The sequence below is a fragment of the Artibeus jamaicensis genome, unplaced genomic scaffold (assembly GCF_021234435.1).
Source record: "Artibeus jamaicensis isolate MK-2021 breed Jamaican fruit bat unplaced genomic scaffold, CSHL_Jam_final contig_793, whole genome shotgun sequence".
Classification (NCBI taxonomy): domain Eukaryota; kingdom Metazoa; phylum Chordata; class Mammalia; order Chiroptera; family Phyllostomidae; genus Artibeus; species Artibeus jamaicensis.
Window position 1 is genome coordinate 10,860,344 of NW_026521975.1, and position 13,368 is coordinate 10,873,711.

At 47.1% G+C, this 13,368-nt stretch overlaps 1 protein-coding gene across 6 annotated transcripts in view; it reads left to right on the forward strand.

Moving 5' to 3' along the window:
* The first annotated feature begins 8,917 nt into the window (after positions 1 to 8,917).
* Positions 8,918 to 13,368, forward strand: part of TNK2 (tyrosine kinase non receptor 2) — a 39,919-nt gene continuing 35,468 nt past the window's right edge. For 4 of the 6 annotated variants that reach the window (XM_053672863.1, XM_053672858.1, XM_053672860.1 and 1 more), the window contains exons 1-2: positions 8,918 to 9,689; positions 9,815 to 9,919. The gene's annotated coding sequence lies outside the window, so the exon portion shown is untranslated. The remainder of the gene's footprint in view (positions 9,690 to 9,814; positions 9,920 to 13,368) is intronic. The other 2 variants (XM_053672859.1, XM_053672864.1) reach the window with 1 other exon arrangement.

A 13,368-nucleotide genomic window follows, 5' to 3' on the forward strand; every position in this document is an offset into this window, starting at 1 on the left:
CTGTCGTTTTTTAAAATATGTTTTATTGATTATGCTATTACAGTTGTCCCATTTCCCCCCTTTAGTCCATGTCCATGTGTCATAAGTTGTTTTGTTTGCTTAGTTTGCTTTTAAGTGTGGTTGTTAATAATTGTGAGTTTGCTGTCATTTGACTGCACATGTTTTTTATTTTCTTTTTCTTACATAGGTCCCTTTAATTTTCATAGAATAAGGGCATCGTGATGATGAACTCCTTGAACTTGACCTTATCTGGGAAGCACTTTATCTGCCTTTCCATTCTAAATGAAAGCTTTTGCTAGATAGAGCAATCTTGGATGTAGGTCTTTGGATTTCATGACTTGGAATACTTCTTTCCAGCCCCTTCTTGCCTGTAAGGTCTCTTTTGAGAAATCCGCTGACAGTCTGATGGGAACTCCTTTGTAGGTGACTATCCCCTTATCTCTTGCTACTTCTAGGATTCTCTCCTTCATTTTAATGTTGGCTAATGTAATTATGATGTGCCTTGGTGTGTTCCTACTTGGGTCCAACATTTTGGGACTCTGTTTCCTAGACTTCCTGGAAGTCTATTTCCTTTGGCAGATTGGGGAAGTTCTCCTTCATTATTTGTTCAAATAAGTTTTCCACTTGTTGCTCTTCCTCTTCTGGTACCCCTATAATTCGGATGTTGGAACGTTTAAAGATGTCCTGGAGGTTCCTAAACCTCCCCTCATTTTTTCTGAATTCTTGTTTCTTCATTCTTTTCTGTTTGGTTGTTTCTTCCTTCTGGTCCACTCCATTGATTTGAGTCTCAGTTTTCTTCTCATCACTGTTGGTTCCCTGTGCATTTTCCTTCATTTCACTTAGCGTAGCCTTCATTTTTTCATTTAATTTGCAACCAAAGTCAACCAGTTCTGTGAGCATCCTGATCACCAGTGCTTTGAACTATGCATCTGATAGGTTGGCTATCTCTTTGTTGCTTAGATGTGTTGGCTGTGGGGCTTTGATCTGTTCTTCCATTTGAGCCTTTTTGGGGGGGTTCTGGTTGTGCCTGTCATGTAGTGAGGTGCAGAGCCTTAGGTGTTCACCAGGGCGAGGCAACCCAGCCATTCAGTTATGATGCTGTATATGTGTGGGGGAGGGGTCAGAGGGAACAGTGGTGCTTGCTCCGCTTTCTTCAGCTTTTGGTCCCTTCTGCCACTTCCCACAAGCAAATTGGGCCCTTCTGGTGCTGGTTCCTGGGTGGGTGGGTGGGCTTGTGTACATTCTAGGACCCTGTGGGTCTCTCCAATGAACTCTCCTGTGAGGAGTCTCTCTTGGCACCTCAACCCCTACAAGTGTTTACAATCAGTGCTTTTAGGTTTTATTTCCCACCGCTGGGGCCCTGGGTTGGGTGCTCTGCCTTGCTGCTTGTTTTTGTCTGGTTTATCTGCACTCAAATGTGTGACCTCAGCCAGCCAGCCACCTTGCATGCCTCACTGGGTCTGCTTGTTGCCACCCCACACCCAGGGTCTGCCTGCTGCCGCCTATGTGCCTGGGTCCACCAGCCACCACTTCTTCCTGCTGCGACTCCTCTCTGCCCCTCTTATGGGTCTGGATGAATGGTTGTCAGACTTTCATACAGTTCAATTTTCTGTCAGTTCTGGTTGGTTTTTTGTTTCTAAATGGTTGTTGTCCTTAATTTTGGTTGTGCAAGGAGGCATGGTGTGTCTACCTATGCCTCCATCTTGGCTAGAAGTCCCCATTTTTTTTTTAAATGGATTTTTTTAGAGCAGTTTTAGGTTTACAGCAAAATGGAGCAGAAAGTACAGAGAATTCCCTTATACTCCCTGATTGTGCAACCCCACCCCTCAGCTTACCCCACTGTCAACATCTCCCACCAGAGCAGGATAGTTGTTACAGTCAGCGAGTCTACAGGGACACATCCTTATCACCCCAGAACTATAGCTGACATAAAGATTCACTCTTGGTATTATATATTCCGTGGGTTTGGACAAATGTATAATGACATGCATTCACCATTACAGTGTAGTACAGAGTAGTTTCACTGTCCTGAAAATCCTCTGTGCTCTGTGTCGTAGTCCTCTCTCCCTTTTAATCCCTGGTTAGACACTGATCTTTTCACTGTCTCCATAGTTTTGCCCTTTTCCAGAGTGTCAGGTAGTTGGAATTATACAGTATGTAGGCTTTTCCGATGGGCTTCTTTCCCAGTAATATGTATGAGTATTCAAGGTCCCTCCATGTCTTACATGGCTTGCTAGTTTATCTTTTTAGTGCTGAATAATATTCCATCATCTGGATGTAATGTAGTTATCTATTCATCTGTTGAAGGACATCTTTGTTTCCAAGTTTTGGCAATTATGAATAAAGCTGCTATAAACAGCTCTGGTTGATGCGGCTCAGTAAATTGAGTACCAGCCTGCAAACCAAAGAGTCATCGGTTTGATTCCCAGTCAGGGCACATTCCTGGGTTGTATTCTAGGTCCCCAGTGGGGAGCGCATGAGAGGCAACCACACATTGATGTCTCTCCCTCTTTCTTCCTCCCTCCCCCTCTCTCTAAAAATAAATAAAATCTTAAAAATAAAATAAAAACTTAAAAACCTGCTATAAACAACGTGTACAGGTTTTTTTGTTTGTTTTTTAATCCTCACCTAAGGAATGTACAGGTTTTTATGTAGACATAGATTTTCAGTTCATGGGGGTCAATACCAAGGAGTGCAGTTGCTGGATCATCATGAAGTGAGGACTCAAAAAACAAAACAGAATAATCTTCTGGAAGGCAGGTCCCTTGTAAGACAGGCTTCCTTCCCCTGGTAGACTCTAGGAACCCCTCTGTATCAGTGTACCAGCTGGCATTGTTGTGAGAGGCTGTGTTCAGCTTTGGTGAATGTTTCTGAAGACTCAGTGCCATTGCCCATTTCATGATGGGTGGTTTACAAGCAGACTTGCCCACATCATGCTGAGTGCTCAGTAGTTTTTGACCCAAAATGGCCTGACCCCTGTGCCCCACCTTCCCTGTTCACCCGATCTCACCCTGAGCGACCTCCTTTTTTGTCCCCATGCCCCCATGGAAAAAGTCCTCAAAGGGAAATGTTTTGCCAATGTGGAAGAGGTGAAACAATAGAAGCACCAAGGCATCAAAATTGATGAGTTCAAAAACTTGAGCAGTGGAAAAAGGTCTCAATAAGTGTATTGTATTGAATGGAGAGTTCTTTGAAGGTGACTGAAGTTTAAACATGTAAGGATAAGTATACAATTATAAATAAATTCTGGTTTTGGGGGGTCCCCCTTCATATGCTTTAATAGCATATTTAGTTTTGTTAAAACTGCTAAACTCTTCCAAAGTGGTTGTGCCATTTTGCATTCTCATCAGCAATGAAAGTTCCTTCTGCTCTGTATCTTTTCCAGCATTTGGTGGGGTCAGTGTTCTGGATTTTGATCGTTCTAATAGCTCTGTAGTAGTATCTCATTTTTAATTTACATTTCCTTGATATAATGTTGAACATCATTTCATATCCTTGTTTACGAAGTACGTGTGTATCTCTTTGGTGAGGTGTCCAGATCTGTTGCCCCCTTTTTAATTGGGTTATTTCTTTCATTCATTGTGCCTCTGGTGTTTTATCTTAAAAAGTCATTGCCTAACCCAGCATGACCTAGATTTTCTGTTATCTTGTGGGAATTTCATTGGTATGCACTTCACGTGTGAGTCTATGAACCATTTTGAGTTAATTTTTGTAAATAGTATATAGTCTGTGTGTAGATTTCTATTTTGCGTGTGGGTATCTAACTGGTCATTTGTTTTTATTACAAACAGCAGGACTGTCCCACCAAAAATATGTGAGCTACCTATGTAAAATCAATGAAAACATATCCTTGGGTGAGGATTTTTTTAAAAAAGTGGGATAATTTAAACAAACAAAAAAAAGAATAGCAGGGAGGTACAAAAGTGAAAAAAATACCTCACTGTTTAATGGTAAAGCCTCGACTGCCTCACATTTCTAACCTTAATGCAGTGAGTTCCAGGGGAAGCCCGATTTCATGGAGGAATAGGAGTAGGTGAATAAAAGGAGCCAGTACTTCATAGGTTTAGTCTTGTTTTTCCCAGTACATTTTATTGATTATGCATATTGGGCTGGCTATGTCTTAGATGGTTGTACCTCACTCTGGACATTGGTCACCAACTTCAACTCTAGGTGTCCTCCAGGGGGCGTCAGGGCCCAGGACTATGGAGTTCTTTCCCAAAGAGCGCGTGCAGATTCAGGGTTAGTAATCTCTTGGCTCAGTTGGCTCTTTCTCTCTGGCTGGGCAGAGGGGGCATACATGTGGGAGCAGTTGGCAGCATCTCTTCCCATTGCCCTAGTAAGGTTTTGAAACAATTGCTTGGGGGCATGTGAGCCTGGTCCCCTTAAGCAGCTGGCGGGAGTTCTGACTTGTTCGATCGGGTGAAGGCACAGTCTGTTCTTGGTCCTGGGAGGACACAGCCTGGGTTAGCAAACAGCCCCGTGCCTAAGAATTCCTTCAGATAGCCCTCCCGTTACTTCACTCAGAGGCAAATGGTTCCTTCCTAAGAAATCTTTTGCCCTTCATCGAACCAGGTTGTCTGCTTGTATACCAGTCCTGATCCCACACCTCACTTTTCTCCCATCTCAGCTCTGGCATTTTCTACATGTTGGGGGACACTAGGGAGTCAAGCACCTGCCATTTCTGATTGCATATTGGAATCACCTGGGGAGGTTTTAAAACCTGAGGATGCTGAGCCCCACCCCAGAGATTCCAATTTAATTGTTCTGGGGTGAGGCATAGGGCATCAGTGCTTTTGAAAGCTTCCTATGTGATTCTTATGTGCAGCACTACTGAGAATCTCTGGGTCCAAAGCCTTGCTACCTACAAGGTAGATAGAAATTCAGAAATCTCAGTGTCCCTTCCCCAACTCACTGAATCAGAATCTGCATTTCAACAAGATCTTCATGTCATTCAGTTGCACACTGAAGTTTGAGAAGCGTGGATCTCAGCATATAGTTCTGCCTCACCCATGCTTGTCGCCCTGGCCTGCATCACAGCCTCCACAAGTTCTCAAGCTGGGGCAGTGGCTTGCAGAAGTTTTTGACCGTGACCTACAGAAAGAAATAGATTGCATATCAAGACATAGCATGTACAATAAAACAATGTCGCAATATCTCTACTCCCTGCGATGCGCTCATTCATTCAGTGGATGTTGCTGGCACCTACTTTGTGCTAGGCATTGTTCTAGTGCCTGTGCCAGTCTGTTCTCAGACAAAAATCCCCATCTTCGCGAAGTTTACATTCTGTATGGGGGGAGGTTAGAAGGTTAAAAGTCATTAATATGAAGCTATGAGACTTCAGAACTAACCACCCCAAGATGAGCTAAAGGCAATTTTAGCTTCAGCTTCGAGAAACTCCAGCAGGGCAAACTTCTTTTTACTAACAAGTCTTTTCTTCTTGTCATCCTGCAATGACCCTTTGAAGTCCCTAAGGTACATGACTTCATCCCTAGCTTGGGATGTCCTTTATACACCAATTTCCCTTTCTGTCTCTGAACCTCTTCTGCACGTGGGGACTCCGACTCTCACATATGTAGGGTTCCCATATGCATGTATGCATTAAATTTGGTTATTTTCTCTTGCTCATCTATCTCATATCTGTTTGATTATTAGAGCAGCCAGAAGAACCTTGGAGGTAGAAGAAAGTTTGTTCCTCTCCAACAAAGGGCATGTTAGAAGATTAATAAGTCTGGAGAGGTGGGGAACTTTCAGATGCTGGTTCTGTTTCTTGATTTAGGTGCTGGATATATTACTTTGTAAAATTTGCATGTTTTTGCACTTCTCTGGATGTGTGTTATACCTCAATAAAAAGTTCAAAAAATACATTCTGATATTTTCTACTCTATTCTCTTTCATTAAAAAACAAGCCAGTCAAAACCCACAAAATTAAGTTCTCCTCCTATAGTCGTTTAAAAACAAAATTCTATTTCAGCAAACAAAACGGAACAAAAATACTTTCAGCTCCAGCACTCGGCAGCATCCACCATTCTTGGCTAAGCACCTGCCTCAAATATTAGTCAGGCTGCAGTCACCACCCTAAGTCCCCTTCCCTCCCTTCCCGGCAGTGCAACCGTCTCAGTGGAGATTCTTAAGGGCACAATCACAAACCTCTGCCTAGAACTAGACCTGACAAGCCCTTCTCCCTGCAGAGTCATGCTGCTGCGGGCAGCTCTCCTTAAATTCCAAATCTGGGAGGAGGCTGGCACAGGCACGTTAGAGGGTTGGAGTTATTGCTTCAGCCACCTCCTGAATCTTGTGAGTCTTATGCTTCTAGACTGTCATTTGCTCCGTTGCTGACAGCTCCCTGAGGGCTGATACTGGAGTCACAGAACAGTGCAGAGGAGGAGACAGCCTTAGAGATTTCTCCCAGCAAAGCTCCAGTGCTCAATATGGTGGTTGGTGGGGAGAGTCCAGGAGCTGAGATGAGGCAGGATGGGGAAACAGCGGGAGGCCTCTTTTCTGTGACCCTAAAGCTGAAGATAACTACACTTGGGGTGCATTTGGCTCTTGAGAGTAACAGGAGGAGAAGCGGGAGAATTGGGGAGCTGGACTCCTCTAATGAATCACCTATCAGGACTGACCAGCATGCAGGTACTTTGATCTCTTGCTTTGTTTGATTTGGAGCTTGATTTACTTGCAGAGAAGCTTGCTCCGAATCAGTTGTTTGCATCTTTGGACCTCTAAAAATCTAGTTAGAACTAATGCTTCTCAAAGTGAGGCTCCTGGGTTTGGCGTTGCTTTGTTAGGTCTTAGTGGTTCAGAACAGACTTTGGAGTCAGAAAACTGGATTTGAATCCTGGTGTCACTAGTATCAGCTGAATACCCCTGAGCAAGTTACTTACCCATGTAGAGTCTCAGTTCTGCCATCTGTAAAATGGGGATGGTAATGTATACCTCATTGGGTCATGGTAGGGGTTGGATGTGAATAAATGCCAAGTGCAGGTTGGATGTGAATAAATGCCATAGGAAGGCTCCAAAAACTTTAGCAAGTGTCATTACTGACGTAGTGTGAGGGAGGTTGGGGAGAGGACCCCTCAGATTCCTTCCCCCTGACTTTTCCCCTGAGGTTCGGCAAGACCGGGAAAGACCTTAGCCTGACTGCCCACCCGTGGGGTCAGAAGTCCTTCCTATCCTATACCCTCTATTGCCGCAGGGAGGATACATTCACTTCCTGCTCAGCAGCCCTGGCTCCATGGGGAAGGGCAGCTGTTACATACACTGCTATGAAATGGTTTAGTAGAAAGTTGCTCTGCCCACCTCGAGGGGTAAGAGAGGCAATCAGCCAAATCCATCCAGTCCAGCCCTGCCTCCTTCCCCATAGGTGTCTGAAACATGCGGCCTTCTCTTTGCCTTACTGTTGTCTGGCCAGTGGGAGTGTAGTAAGAGCCATCCTTAAACACACTTCCCTGATGTCTGATTTTGGAGAGAGCCAGTATCAGGGCCAACTAGCTCTAAGACTCTGGGTTCTAAACTCCTCATCCTGAGGCTGCCTCCAGCATGCAGGCTGCACTGTCACTGGGAGGAGGAGCTCTTAAGTTTTCTCTGGAAGGGCGCAGGGAGAACAGGGTCTAAGAGGGAGTAGTGTAGGAGGGAGGAAGGCCCCCACTTTTTTTTTGGCCTGGAACTCCTGTCAGTATTCGCGGCAGGAAGGGAAGGGTCACTGGCCTAGGCTGAGAGCGCTCTCCCTTGTTGAAGTACACTTGAGTACCCTTTGAGGAAGGGTGAGATGGGCCCAGATTTACTACTAAAATAGATTAGTACTAAAATTCCTCTCTGCAGTCAAACACTCACTAGATTGTGACCTTGTAAATTTTGTAATCCAATCTCTTTTTAAGGATTTTATTTATTTTTAGACAGAAGGAAAGGAAGAGAAACATCTACCTGTTGCTTTTCATCTGCTCCGAACTAGGGACCTGGCTCAAAACCAGGGCAAGTGCCTAATCTGGAATCAAGCTGGTTCGCAGGCCAGCGCTCAATCCACTGTACAACCTCCTCATTTTAGCAAACTTGGCCAGGTGGAAGTGACTTTTACACTGTCCCATGGTAAGTCAGCACAGCTGAACTGCTACTTAGAATTCAAGACTCCTATTTCAGTGCTCCTCTACTGGGTGTGGTTGACTACACCTTCTCAGTGTGGACGCCCTACCCTAGGCTGCACCTCCGTTTCCTTTTTTGGCATCACAGGAAGGCACCAGCACAACCTGAAGGAGGAGACTGAGGTGAAATGAAGCAGTGGGAGTCGTAGGGGAACGAAAGAACGAGAGTAGGAGGAGTAAACGGGACGAGGCCCTTTAAGAGGGCGGTCTGGCCCCGCCTCCCCGCCCCCCTTCCGGCAGCGCAGGCGCAGGTGGGCTCCAGGAACTCAGGCGGGAGGGCTGGCGCTCCTGGCTCGCTGGCCGGCGTGCGGGGCCGCAGCACCTGCGGGGGCCGGCGTAGGGCGCGGCGTCCGTTGGGCGGACGTCGACGCCGGAGGAGAGGGTGGGGAGGCGTGCAGGGAAAGTCGGGTGGGTCAGGGAGTCGGAGGGACGTGACCCCGCAGCCCTCTCCACGAGGGAAGGGAGCGGTAAGAGCTGGGCGGGGGGTGGTGTGAGCGAGCGCCGAGGGCAGCACCATCTGGAGAGGCGGGACCGCGCGGCCTCTGGGGGGCAAGCGAGTGCGCTGGGCAGTGTGGGCGGGGGACCCCCAGCGGCTCGCGGAAGAGGAGCGGGGCGGACTTAGTCCCGCGCTGCCGGAGCAGCAGCCGCACCGGGTCGGGGTTCTCAGCTGGGGCCCGCAGCACCTCCGCGGGCTGAAGCTCGGCGTGGAGGAGCAGGGGGGCGTGGGTCCGGCAGTTCAGGAGGAGGGCGGGGTGGGCCCGGGGGTGCAGGAGAGGGGCGGCCGCGGCAGAGAGCCCAGCCTGGGGGTGGTGTGGGGGACGCCGGACGGCGCGGACTGGAGGCGCCCGCCGCTGTGGACGGGCTCGGGGAGCTGGCCTGTGGTGCAGGAGGAGGGGCTGGGGGCCCGCAAGCAGCATCAGGAGAAGGGAAGCAGCCTCGCAGTGCAGGAGCGTGGGGAGGTCCGCGCCGGGGTGCAGGAACGGGGGGAGGGGAGCCCACGCCGGCTGCTGCGGCAGTCCGAATTCGAGGACCGCGCCTGGGAGCGCGGGAAGGGGCTCGAAAGTTCTGGGGAGCAGGGCGGGCTGTACTGGGAAAGCTGCAGGCACTTCAGACGGGAGGCGGTGGTTCTAGGAGAGGCCCCGGCTCGCCGAGGGAGACTCGAGCTGGTCGGGAGGGCACGGCCTGTCGGGCCTCGGGGGCCTGAGGGGGAGGGGCGCCTGGGGGTGCAGGAAGCAAATTGGCTGCCCGGGGTGCAGGAGGGACAGGTGGTGCGGGCTGTCCAGGAAACATTTCTAGACGGGAAGGGGTCCCAGGAAGGAGAGAGACCCCCTGAGGGGCACAGGATCCGGAGGCGCCGGCGGCGGAGGAGGTGGTAACCCCACAGGCTGGCAGCCCAGCACCAGGATCTCTCCAGGATTGAAGTGAACGCAAGATGTAGGGGTTTGGGAAGTGGAGAGCAGAAGCACACTGACAGCGTCTGTGTCCTGCTGGATCCTCCTCTGCCATCTCAGCCTGGACATCATTGAAGCTGTGTCCGCAGAAAGACAGCAGAAGGTAGGGAAGTCCATTTCTGCTCTCATCTGGAATTGGTGTGTTTGGAATCAGGGTGGGGGGTGCAGTTATCTGAGGTGCGGGTGTTCTCCAAACTGCCCCTTTTCACTCTCTTGTGTTTAAACCAGGGGAGAGAGGAAGCGGTGCAGTTTTCAACAGCGAAGCAGGACTTCCCCCAGTGCTGTATATGCCAACTAGAGTGATGGGGCATTTCCTTAGAGTCTAGACTGGAGGTGAGATTGGGTGGCTGCCAGGCCTGGGCAGAGGGAGGAGGGGTAGCCCCAGGTCGAGGTTGTAGGGGAGGTAGTCATCCCTGTACCTGTGGAGATAGGGGTGCTTTCTTGCCATAGCTGGGGTGGTGCAATCGGCATAGGTTGTTGTCTCAATTCCAAGAAGGGAAGAAGGCAGCGTTGTGTAAACAGAACCTTATCTTGCAGCCTTGTTGCCCACGTGAGCTGAGGCAGCCAGTGACTTGGGCACGAGCCTGACTTGCTCCTGTCACACCTTCTTGTCACAGCTGATTAATATTGAGGGCTCAGATCCAAGGATGAATAGTGGGCAGAAGGGTAGAGAGCTCCTGGGTAGGCTTTCTGTCCCTGGGCTGTCAGGACCCTAGCCTGAACGGGGGCGGGGGACAGGACAGGGTATCTACACCATTGGACTCTGGTCATCCTTTGTGGCCCAGACCTCAGCTTCACCCTGTGGAGGTGGACAGATGGGCAGCACTGGCATCGTGGGTTCTGTACCCATGGGTCCTCCTAGGGCTGCTCACCTTTAATGTGGTACTGTCTGGGTTTTTGCTTCCCTGGTCCTTGGGGTTGGGGACGGTGTGAAGAATTGCTGCCTGCCTCAGGGCCTTAGGTGGGACCCATCTCTGCCCGATCCCAAGGTATGGCTCAGAGTCACATGGCTTCCTGACCCCTGTCTGAAGCAGGCAGGGTGGAGATAGTTGGAACCAGAGAAGTGGTGGTGGCTAGGCAGACAGCTGCTGGGACTGCGCTGGAGGAGCCGGTTAGCCTGCCCCTCAGTCAAACCCAAACCTGTCTGTCACCTTCATTCCCCACCTGCCTATTTCACTGCCACCCCAAACATTCATGCACCTGAAGTTCACATTGCTGTGTCCACTCTGCCTAGCTCTTCTGGGATGGTCAGACTGGTTCTGTCTCTGGCTTCAATGCAGAAAAATTGTCGGTTCTAAACACATATGCACAAGCACACACCTTCACCCTATATTTCACGCCGACATTTTTCAATTTGTTGGTTGCTGAAAATGAGGAGAAAGATTTTGCCACATCTAGGTTTAGATTACTTATTAGCTATGTAACTCCTGGGGCAAGATAATGTCTCTGGGCTTCAGTTTCCTTGTCTGTGCCCGGGGCCATGCCTTTCCCTACTGTGTCCTGAGTGCAGAGGGCTCGAACTGGTCTGGTGCCCACCTCCCCAGGAGCCCTGGCTGGCAGATTTGGGGGAAGAGGGGCCACTGCTGCCAGATGTTTTACTTTGGCTCCTACGCCCACAGTTACCCTCCTGCCTTATACTTTATTTTGGAACATGATGTGCTTTTTTGTTTGTTTTTAGTAATAGTTTTATTGAGGTATAGTGACATTCGGTAAATTGAACATACTTAAAACATAATTTAATATTTTATTTATTTACTTTTAGAGAGAGAGGGAGAAAGGGAGAGAGAAAAACAGCAGTGTGTGAGAGATATGTGGATCTGTTGCCTCTTGTACACCTCCAGCCAGGGACCTGGCCCAGAACCCAGGCATTTGCCCTGACCTGACCGGGAATCAAACCGGCGACCTTTTGGTTCATAGGGCGGCACTCAATCCACTGAGCCATACCAGCCAGGGCTAATGTTTTAATATATGTCTCCACCCATGAAACCACCACCACCACCACAATGAAGATAATGAACATACTCATTATTCCCAAACCGCCAAAAGTTTTTTTTGGGCCCCTCCATAATCTTCATTTCACCCTTCCTTTGCCATCCCTGCTTCCCCAGGTAACAGAATGGTTTGCTCACTGTCACCATAGATTAGTTCATAGGACCTCGAGTTTTATGTAAATGGAACCACACTGCGTGTGCTCTTTTCTTTTGCTTGGCTTTTTTCACTGACCATAATTATTTTGAGATCCATCCATTTGAGATCTTCTGTTGCAGATATTAATAGCTTGTTCCTTTTTATTGCTGAGTAGTATTCCATTGTGTGTATATACCACAGTCTCTTCATTCATTCACCTTTTGATGGGTTGTTTTCAGTTTTTGCTTATTACAAATAAAGCTATGAACATTTGTTGAAGTCTTTGTATGGACAGATGCTTTTTATTTATTTGTCTTGGATAAATCCTTAGGACTGGAATGGTTGGATTGGATCATATGGTAGGTGTACATTTAACTCAAGAAACTGCCAGACTGTTTTCCATTTTATACACTTGCCTATTATGTATAAAAGTTCTCGTTTGTCCACTTCTTTGTCAACACTTGTTATAATTAGTCTCTTTAATTTGAGACATTCTAATATGTGTGTGTGTGTGTACACACACACACACACACACACACACACACACATGCACACTGTGCTTTTAATGTCATGTTGAAGAAATCTTTGCCTAACCCAAAGCACTGTGGTTTTCTTCTACAAGTTTGATAGTTAATGGGTTTTACATTTAGGTCTCTCATTTATTTGGTGTTAATTCTTGTATATGGTAAAAGTTATGAGTTGAAGTTGAGTTTTTTAATGTAGGTATTCAAGTTGTTTGAGCACCATTTGTTGAAAATACTTGTCTCTCTATGGAATTGCCTTTGCACCTTTGTGAAAAATCAATTGTCTATATATGTGTGGATCTAATTCTGGACTGTCTTTTGTTTCATTGATGCATTTATCTTTCTTTATCCCGTTATCTTGATCACTGTAGATTTATAGTAAGTCTTGAAATCAGGGTAAGATCTTGAACTTTGTTCTTCCTTTTCAAAATTGCTTCAGTTATTCTAGGTTCTTCGCATTCCACATGCATTTTAGAATCAGTTTATTAATTTCTACAGCCCCCCCCACTGGTATTTTGTTTGCGAGTGCATTGAATCTATAGATCCGTTAGGGGAGAATGGGCATCTTAGCAGCACTGAACCTTCTGACCCATGAACATTGTAGATCTCTGTATTTATTTAGATTTTTAAGAATTTCACTAATTGTTTGTAGTTTACAGTATGTAGATCTTTCACATCTGTTGTTGGATATATCCTTAAGCAGTCACATATTTTTTTCAGTGCTATTGTAAAGGATATTTTTATGGTATTTGTTTAATTTCTTTTCTTTTTTTTTTTTTTAGCAATTTCATTTATGTTTAGAGAGGGGAGAAGTGAGGGAGAAAGAGAGAGAAACATCAATGCATGGTTGCCTCTCACACGCTGCCCAGGTGGGGATCTGGCCCGCAACCCAGGAATGTGCCCTGACTGGGAATCGAACCTGTGACCTTTCACTTCACAGACCAGCACTCAGTCCACTGAACCACATCAGCTAGGGCTGTTTCTTTTTAATTTTTAAAAATTGTATTTATCTCAATTGTGGTGAAATATACATAACATAAAATTTACTGTTTCAACGATCTTTAAGTGTATAGTTCAGTATTGTTAGGTACATTCATATTATCATACAGTCATCATCACCCTCCGTTTTCA